This window comes from Sylvia atricapilla, chromosome 9, assembly GCF_009819655.1.
Source record: "Sylvia atricapilla isolate bSylAtr1 chromosome 9, bSylAtr1.pri, whole genome shotgun sequence".
Lineage (NCBI taxonomy): Eukaryota > Metazoa > Chordata > Aves > Passeriformes > Sylviidae > Sylvia > Sylvia atricapilla.
In genome coordinates this window covers 5,724,664-5,733,863 of record NC_089148.1, presented here as the reverse complement: position 1 = coordinate 5,733,863, position 9,200 = coordinate 5,724,664, and the positions used below count along the sequence as shown (strand labels likewise).

At 45.6% G+C, this 9,200-nt stretch overlaps 1 long non-coding RNA gene across 1 annotated transcript; it reads left to right on the top strand.

Annotated features, from left to right (window-relative positions):
* The first annotated feature begins 1,112 nt into the window (after positions 1-1,112).
* Positions 1,113-6,364, top strand: LOC136365202 (uncharacterized). The gene is made up of 2 exons (XR_010744294.1): positions 1,113-1,187; positions 6,261-6,364. It is a non-coding gene; the product is annotated as an uncharacterized lncRNA (long non-coding RNA).
* Positions 6,365-9,200: the final 2,836 nt, after the last annotated feature.

The following is a 9,200-nucleotide window of genomic DNA, read 5'->3' as shown; positions in this document are numbered from 1 at the left end:
CGGGGCGGGCGCTGGGATTCCAGCCTTGGAAAATAATCCATGGATTGCAGCTGTTGCACTGTGCCAAGTTTTTATTGGCAGCAGCCTTGGATTTGAGCTGCCAGAGCTAGAAATGCCTCTGAAGTCAAAGGACACCAGAACTCCCCCTTGGACCCCGGGAGCAGCGTCCTGCCTGTAAGTGCCCCGCCGATGTGGGCAATGACGGCTGCATTACTCAGCATCCGGCTTCGTTTTGCACCCACTGTCTGGATCTGACTTGGGAGTGGACATTTCCCAGTCAGGCACAGCTGCTCTGGTCTTTGCTGAGCGTCCATCTCACCTGATGACGTGTTTTCCCTTAAGCCCACAGTGCTGCGCATCCATTACTGTACCCATGCAGTAGCTTTTTACTTCAGCCAGTATGTGAACAAAAACCAAAACCTCAGTGCATTTCCTCTCTCCAGGGGCTGGTAAGCTGGATCCCTACAGAAGGTGTGAGGGGAATTCCTTACTTGCCTCTGGCTCCTGAACACCTGCTTTGTATGATGGGTGTGAGATACAAAAACCTGGTGTGTGATGGGGCTGGCACTAGGGCATCAGTCACCTTTAACAGATGCGGGTTGTGCATTTTCCATCCTGTCTGGCCCCAGTTTGGCCTGGTTTCATCCCTGAACTCCTTTTCCTGCCTTTACTCCTCTCCTAGACCTTAGATTTGGAAGGAATCACATGGGTTTTTGCAGTTTTGGAAGGAATCACATGGGGTTTTGCAGATTTAGAAGGAAATACATGGGTTTTTGCAAAGGGCTGTATTTAACATGTAGTTTCCTTTAAGCTTTACCAAGAAAGGATTGTTCCTGGGAGGAAGAGTGAGTCTGGTGTTTGGGCAGAGGCTGAAGTTTAGCAGATATTTTCCTGGAATACAGGCATGGGCTGAGTCCTCTGGGCACTGCTGCAGGAGCAGGTGGCTGGGATCCAAGGTGTGCCCACAGGAGACTTGTGCCCAGCTGCTGGGATGTCACCAGATGTCACCCTGAAAACATCCCTATGTACAAATTCCTCACTACAGGAGATAAATCCTCTTTTGCCATCTTCCACTATTTTAAGTTAGCTGAGACTGCATTTTCTTCATGTGAGAAAAGCCAATTCTTTATTCACATGACTTATTTTATACAGTTTTCACAGACCTCGTGTGCAGCACCTATTGGCTGGTAGTTTCTTACAACTTCATTTTTTGGTCAAAGGTGATTGGTGTGTATGTGCTAAGATTCAGGCTGTTTACATTTTTCTTTTATGGGTTCTCATGGAACAGATCTTATTGTTTACACAGAGGCACTTATTTTCCAACCCAAGAACAGGTGGTTATGTTAACCAACCTTTCATACCAAGATTGTTTTCATATTGGAACTTGGAAATTGCTTAACTACACTTAGAGATGACAGGCCAGCTGTTAATTTAAAAGAGCAGGCCTGATTTTATGAGGCCTTTCTTTTAGAATTCTTCTACCTATCACAACATTTCCCTGTTTTTTTATTAATTTAAAAAAGCTGGTATGTTCTGATGTTAAAACAATTTCCATTTTATTAAGGCTGTTACCAATTATCTATTAAATACGGGACAAGATACATAAAAAACCAATTACAATCAACAAAATTTATTAAATCCAATCATGTCACTGACACAGGGTCTCGCAGCTTGAGAAAAATAAAAATAATGTCCAATGTCTCTAAGGGAAATCGAGATAAATGACCATTGTTTTAAAGTCCAAATAGTTGAGACTCAGGAGGAAGTCCATTAGCTGGAAATGCTGATCTTTGACATCACTGGATGTCTTTTTGAGAGCCTGGAATAGGGAATAGCTGAAGAGGGTTAGTAGGAATACTGTACCATGATGATGGCACAAGGCTTTTGTTGACAAGTTTCGTCTTTAATCTCCAGACACAGCCATGCTCTGGCAGTCCTACTTTTGCTCTTGTTCTGGTTCTGAAGGCTGGGTGGTGGTCAGGACATTTCTCACTGGGCCTCATTTTCTCAGAGGCAATTGATGTCTGATTAAATGAACAGATGACTACTTTTAACCTGTTGATGATAAAAACACATGCATGTCTTCTCTTTAAGTTAATGAATCAATTAGGCTTTGCTATTGTACACTCAACTGGGATTTAGATTTAATGATCTTCTTTCCAAATTTTTTGTGCAAATATTGCATTATTCCAAATGATTTGTTGTCTTAACCTTTAATGTACATATTGCATTATTTGAACGTTCTTAAGGTGTTAAATTCCCCTTCTTTTTGTTTTTTAAAAAATGAGATGCATATCTTTTGTTATGAGTATGAAGGGAACATCAGAACAGAACATATGTAGTGAAACCAGAAACTTACAGCAATCAGGAACAATTCAAATACAACAATCAGGAGGAATGTTTCAGATTACAGACATCATTAATAACATATGTGAAATTAGGTAATTAGCAATCTCTGAAATACTGTACCATCATCCCAGAGTCTGCAAACAGCGGATAAACCTCAAATCAGTGAGGAATTGGATAATTATCTCTAGAAAATGATTCCCAAGTTCACTTCAGAAATAGGTCCAGATGTCATATCAATCAGTTCAATTTGCTAAATCAAAGTGACTCGAGGATTGTTTTGATGGAGGACAGACCTGGGTCTGTTGACAAATTTCTCATCCAGGTAGAGCTAAGGCCTGGCCCCTGCCTGAGCTCTAACTGGGAGAGAATTCCCTAGGCATATTTTAAAACAAGGCTCTTATGAATCTTAGGGTGAAAGACTAATTGAACCATCTAATAGCTGGTCTCCTCTGAAATTCCCTCAGTATAGGGATGCTTTAAACACAGCAAACTGTTGGAGTGCTTCTGTTACAAGAATTAGGATTGCATCTGATTACTTGGAGTAAAGATCACAATACCACCAGTTCAGAGGAGGCTTTTGACAGAGCTCAGCTATCATTTCTTAGAACTCTGAAAAATATTAAAAAATCATGAGACAGCACTGGGTCAAACCACTGAGCCAGTGCAGAGACCAGCTAGAGAGTTAGCCTGGTCTAAGAAATACATAAGCAGCCAGAAAACAAAAAAAATTCCCGGAATGACACCTGTCTTGTAGATAATTACACAAAGAGACAGTAAAGTACATGAAAAGTCAGCTATAATACCAACTTATGAATAATGCCTATTATCATATCAGTAAATTCACACTATGTAATTAATATTGTTACAGCAGACCTCATGTTTGAGACAGAAATGGGTCAAGCCACAGACTCCTGTCTAGTAACATGAAAAGGTCCTGGTTTATTCTTCTTTCTAATTCAGCCATCCTGATCTTAACTACTCGCTGACTTTTGACTGCAGCAACCTCCCACAGTAGGGTTCCTTTTGCAGACTCTGACTGCTGGTTATTTCTTTTGCACAGGTTTTCACCTAGCTCAGCTCTGACTGCAGACTCTCACTGCGGGGCCCAGCTGCAGACCCAGACTGAGGTCACAGCAGATTGCTCACAGCAGTAAGTGTCTCTCCCCTACTTGCTCAGTCTTCCAGTCTTCCCAAACCATTCCTTCAATACTTTCACTTCCTTTTTCCTCAGGATCTTCCCCTGATTACCCAGTATTGTTAAGTTTAGGCAATGCTTTATTCCAGTTTTATACAGATCACAGTGGTATTCAGTATTAATAATGATTAACTTTGAGTTTTCTTAAGTGTACTTTCTGTTTTACTGAGGTAATAATTGAGTTACATTTTATTAATATAAAGTTCTATTAGGACAGAGTTCTACTGAGTTCATTTTGTTAAGCTTTATTGCTGTCAAAATTAGTTTATACCAGGTTTGAGTATTATTCAATCTGAGTTAAGATAGCTTTTACTAGTAGGTCGTTCAGTGTTTTCTTTTGTTTCATTTTTCTGTTATAGATACATGAATGTTTGGAATATATTAACTTTTTCAGATAGTTACAACTGATATATTTTTAGGAGAAACGGTTACAGGCTACCTCACCCCTGATAAGTCACAGCTGTGTTATGTCCATGATAAAAGAATGGGTAATTTCATCTGGCAAATCTGTTAACATTCTTGTTAAAGAAATCAGACTCTGCTGAAATCCTTGACAGGTAATACTGCATTTGCTGCTTTCTATCTCTTCAGCAACCGTAAAACTGTAAAGATTAGAATTCACTCAGAAAACACATTTAAAACCCCTCTATCAACACGTTTTCGAGGCAGACAAACACAATGCGAAAGCTTTATTAAACAGGCGCTCAGATCCCCCTCGGCGCTGGAGCGGGGAAAAGGAGAGGAGGGAAAGAGACCGGGAACCGCCGGGCGCCGGCACCTCGCAGCTGCCGCGGGGAAAGGAAACAGCAACCGGGGATCCGCAGGGACGGGAGCCGAGGGATGGGATCCGCAGGGACGGGAGCCGAGGGATGGGAGCCGAGGGATGGGAGCCGAGGGATGGGAGCCGAGGGATGGGATCCGCAGGGATGGGAGCCGAGGGATGGGAGCCGAGGGATGGGATCCGCAGGGATGGGAGCCGAGGGATGGGAGCCGAGGGATGGGAGCCGCAGGGATGGGATCGGCCATCCCGCAGGAGCGGGAGCGGCCACCGCGGCCACCGGGGAGCGGGAGCGGCCACCGGGGAGCGGGAGCGGCCACCGCGGCCACCGGGGAGCGGGAGCGGCCGTCCCGCATGGCCGCCCGCGGACACGGCTTCCCGCCGGAACCATTTCCCTGCTGACACGGCGCCCCGCCGGAACCATTTCACTGCGGACACGGTACCCCGCCGGAACCATCTCACAGCGGACACGGTGCCCGCCGGAACCATTTCACAGCGGACACGGTGCCCGCCGGAACCATTTCACGGCGGCGCACAGACACGGGTTCCGCCCTCCGGGCTTTGGCGCGGCCGCGGCTTCGCACGGCTCAGAGTGAGAGCAGGTTCAAAGTGGCTGTGACGGTATTTAACAGTCTTTTCAACATGGAAACGGAGTTAAAAGGTAACTTTCCCATCGTCCGTGGGTAGGGGGAACAGAGACACCTGCAGACACGGGAGATACTGACCGAGAGGGCTCTGGAGCCCGTGAGGGAGCGCTTGCCGCAGCAGCTGCGGTCCCTTCAGCAGATTGTAATTTTATAACGAATCTAATGAAATACCACGTCGGTAACGACTGTGTGGCTCCCACAGCTTCCCCTGTGGCCGCTGCCCACAAAAACTCACCCCGCTCGTCCCACCTTTCGATAGAAAAGGCGGTTTTTTACCTCTACGCTCGCGCTGTTTGTTTCCTTTTATCCTGTTTTATCCCGTTTGTACATATAAGTGCCCGTACACGTATTATCGCTTTTTTGTCAGCTGAAATTCGTGCTCTAGGGTTTCCCGTGCTTTACCCCCATTTTACACTCTCGCTCTGGGCGTTTCCCCGCGGTTTATGGGCGGCATTTCGGGTGTGACGCTCCGCGGCGCGGATGTTCCGCGGCGTGTTTGTCTCTCCTTTTTGGCCGCTCCGTGCCCGGCCCGAGGCCGTGTTCCCCGGGACTGCAGATCCCGTGTCCCCGTGTCCCCGTGTCCCCGTGTCCGGGTCTGGCCGCGCTCCCCGCGGGGTTTGAGCTGCTTTCGGCCCGTGTCACTGCCCCACGGGCGGCGACTCCCGGGAGCGCTGTTTGTGTGTCCGTGTCTGTTTGTGTCTGTGCGTGTTTGTGTTTGTCTCTGTGTCTGTCCCTGTCTCTCTGTTTGTCCCTGTGTCCCTGTGTCTGTCCCTGTCTGTGTCTGTCCCTGTCCCTGTGTCTGTCCCTGTCCCTGTGTCTGTCCCTGTCCCTGTGTCTGTCCCTGTCCCTGTGTGTCTCTCTGTCTGTCCCTGTCTCTGTCTGTCCCTGTCCCTGTCTGTCCCTGTCTCTGTCTGTCCGTGTCCCTGTGTCTGTGTTAGTCTCTGTCTGGCCCTGTCCCTGCTCCTGCGCTGTCCCGCCCGTGTCCCGCTCCGCCCGCTCCTTGTCTCTGTGTGTTTGGTGCCGTCCCGGGCCCGGCAGCTGCAGCCGGAGCCTTTCTCTGTGTCTTGGCCGCTCAATTCCGTCTCGCTGCGGGCTCCTCGTTGGCGGCTTTTGCTGTTCGGTCTCTCGGCTCCCGGCTCGGCCTTTCCCGGGCTCGGCCTCGCCTCCCGCCATCGCCTCGGGCCAGCAGAGAGTGCGGTAAGGTAGCCGGGACCGCCTTTTCCTCATGCGGGAAAAGCCAATTCTTATTCACATAACTTATTGTATATAGTTTTCACAAACCTGTTGGCAGGTAGTTTTCTTACTACTCCATTTTTTGTACAGAAGGTGATTTGTGTGTACGTGCCAAGATTCAGGCTGTTTACATTGTTCCTTTATGGGTCCTCATGGAACAGATCTCATTGTTTCCACAGATGCACTTATTCTTCAACCCAAGAACAGGTGGTTCTGTTAACAAATTGTTCATACCAAGATTGTTTTCACATGGGAACTTGCAAATTGCTTAAACACTCAGAAGAGATGACAGGCCAGCTGTTAATTTGATAGGGCACACCTGATTTTAGGAGGCCTTTCTTTTAGAATTCTTCTACCTGTCACAGCATTCCACGGGGTGTGTTTGGTTCTGGCAGCTCACTTGGAACATGGGAAGTTACCAAGGAAGGTAAGCACAAGCCTGAGAGAGCAGTGGAGCATTAACTATCTGTTCATTAATTGCTCTCCCTAAGATGTCCTTTTATTTTTTAAGTATTATTTTTCTGGTTTTTTATTATTTTACTTTAATAAGAATGTAACATTCTCACATGTTGCTCTTAGGATGCTGTTATTTGAGTTAGTTGTTTGTGATAGGAGGGCATTTGCAAATAGTTTTGTGACAAATGATGTGGACCATATCAGCAGTGCAAATATTGCTGCAGACTAACAGGAGGGGCTTGGACAAAGTGACTGTACAGCCCTGAAACACTGAAAACTGCATCTAAGGTTTGAGCAGCCTTATCCAAAGTGGTAATAAACACAGCAAAATATTTGTTTTATTTAAATTTTGCATTTAGGAAAGCAGGCTTTTTAATCTTGAGCAAACACCCAAGTTCCTGTGGGCACATAAACACGTACTAACCTGCTCCTTGCCTCTCAAGTTAGAGCAGGAAAACGAAGGATAAGCAGCAGCTTTTGCAGCCTGCCAGCAACAGGGTCAGGTGGCCTGTGGAGAATAGAGCAGCAGCAGGTACAGTGCCTCTGGGACCTAATTTAACATACTTCCAACCTTTGTAATAGCACAGCAATGAAATTTGTAACACAGCTCAAGATGTCCAAAGGAAAGAATGCCATGGTAAAAGTTCTCCTTTACTCAGCACTTCCCTTCTCAGTCCCTGAGTGAAAACCACCACACCCACAGTGACCCACATCTCATGGGTGCCTCAGTCCTGGCGTCATCTCTGGGTAAGGAGCACCTTCCAATGGACAAAGAGCTCCTCCTTGAGCTGCCTCCTGGAAAGGCTGGATGAGAAGGTACACTTGGAGCCATGGCTGTGATTAAAGTGGCTTCCATCTGGGGTCTATTACTTCTTTTAGGGTTAGATTTGCCTTTAAAGGCTGTCAGATCTGTTGGTTTTGTGGTTTGGGTTTTTTTTTTTTTCCCTTCTTACAAAATATGTCAGAGTGGAACTTTTTGTGTTCTGGGAGTGGAATTAGATTCCCTTGAGGACATCACTTTGTTTGATTCTCATCCTTAAAAGACACAAAGGTCTACACCACCTGCACCTATTATAACTTAAGTCTCATTTTTCCTTCCCTCATGTCTTTTTCATGAGATTGTCTTCTTTGAGCTGCTTTTATTTTTCAGGTCAGGTTTCTGAGAAGCAAAGCTGTTCAGTTTGAAGTCTGTAACTCAGATAAATCTGTATCAAGTGCAAAGCAATTTTAAGTCATCCTTGTTTTGCAGGACTACTCCACTTGGTGCACTGGAAAGGGAGGAAAAAACAAGGGGACAACAAGTGAGGATGTCTAAAGTTAGTTAATAATATACAAGAATAGAGGCAAAATTCTACTGAGAGACTGTCCCTGTGGCTAAAAATCTACTTTAAAGCTGGTGATAATCTCTTGCTACACCCCAGAGTGCCAGGAAGAGGGAAAAGAGCTGGAGCTGCTCCCTGGTTTGCTGGGCATGGTACCTTCTGCATTGATCCCTGGCAATAAGGGTGAGAGCTTTAGGAATGGAAAAGAATTTTTTCAAAGACAAAACTCCCAGCAGTCACAGAGGTGATGGGAACCTTTATTTTGATTATTTCGTTGTAGTGACATTGTCCTTTTATGCAAACTTAACTGTAAAACACTCTTGAGATACTGCATAGAAAATACACATAGGAAAAACCCCATATATACACATCCATAAAAATAGAATACATCTTGGCAAAATTACTTGTGTACAGTGTATTGACATTATTGAACCAAACTTACATCACCTTTGGAGAAAAATGTTCCATGTGCGTAAAACCCCAGGCCACTTACTGAGCTGGGAGTATGGCAGTGGATATGGGTTTGGGTTAAATAAATGGCTACGCCAGAATGGCAGAGTAAAAACAAGTTATAAAATACCTGCTCTATAAAGTAGAAGAAGCCATTTTGGTTTTTTTTTCTTCCAAAAAGTAGCACCATCTCTACACTTGCATGGAAACCAAAGGTACCAGTTCCAAATTCTTCTGTAGATTCATCAGCTGCAAACAAATTTTAATGTCATTTGTTTCAGCATTTGCAACCCTTGGGCATGGTGGCATTTGGTGGGTTCAAGCACACAACATAGTATAGCACAGCCCTAATTCTATTGGGTAATTGATAAGGAAAAAATCTAATAGATATAAAATTTAAAACACTTAGCAACCTTTAAAATACGTAGACCACTTGAAATGATGGGTTTATTTTCTTCAGTTACTTTCCGTGGAGGCTGCTCCTTGTTTCCTGCTTTGACTACATGGATTTCTCTGCTGGTTTTCAGAACATACTGTGGAAAATGACTATTGCAGTGTAATAAATAAAGCAAGTGGTAACAGGTCCTCAAAGCCATGGATCTTCCTCTTGAATTGGAGCAGTGAAACTGCGGAGGCAGCCTCTGGGAAGCAGGGAAGGAGAAAAGAGCACAGCACCGTTTGCAGCGCGGTGTTCCCTGCTGGGGGCGGGCAGCAGAGGCGGGCTGGAGCAGCAGCAGCCCCTGCCCCGGGGAATGAGGCTCAGTGCGGGG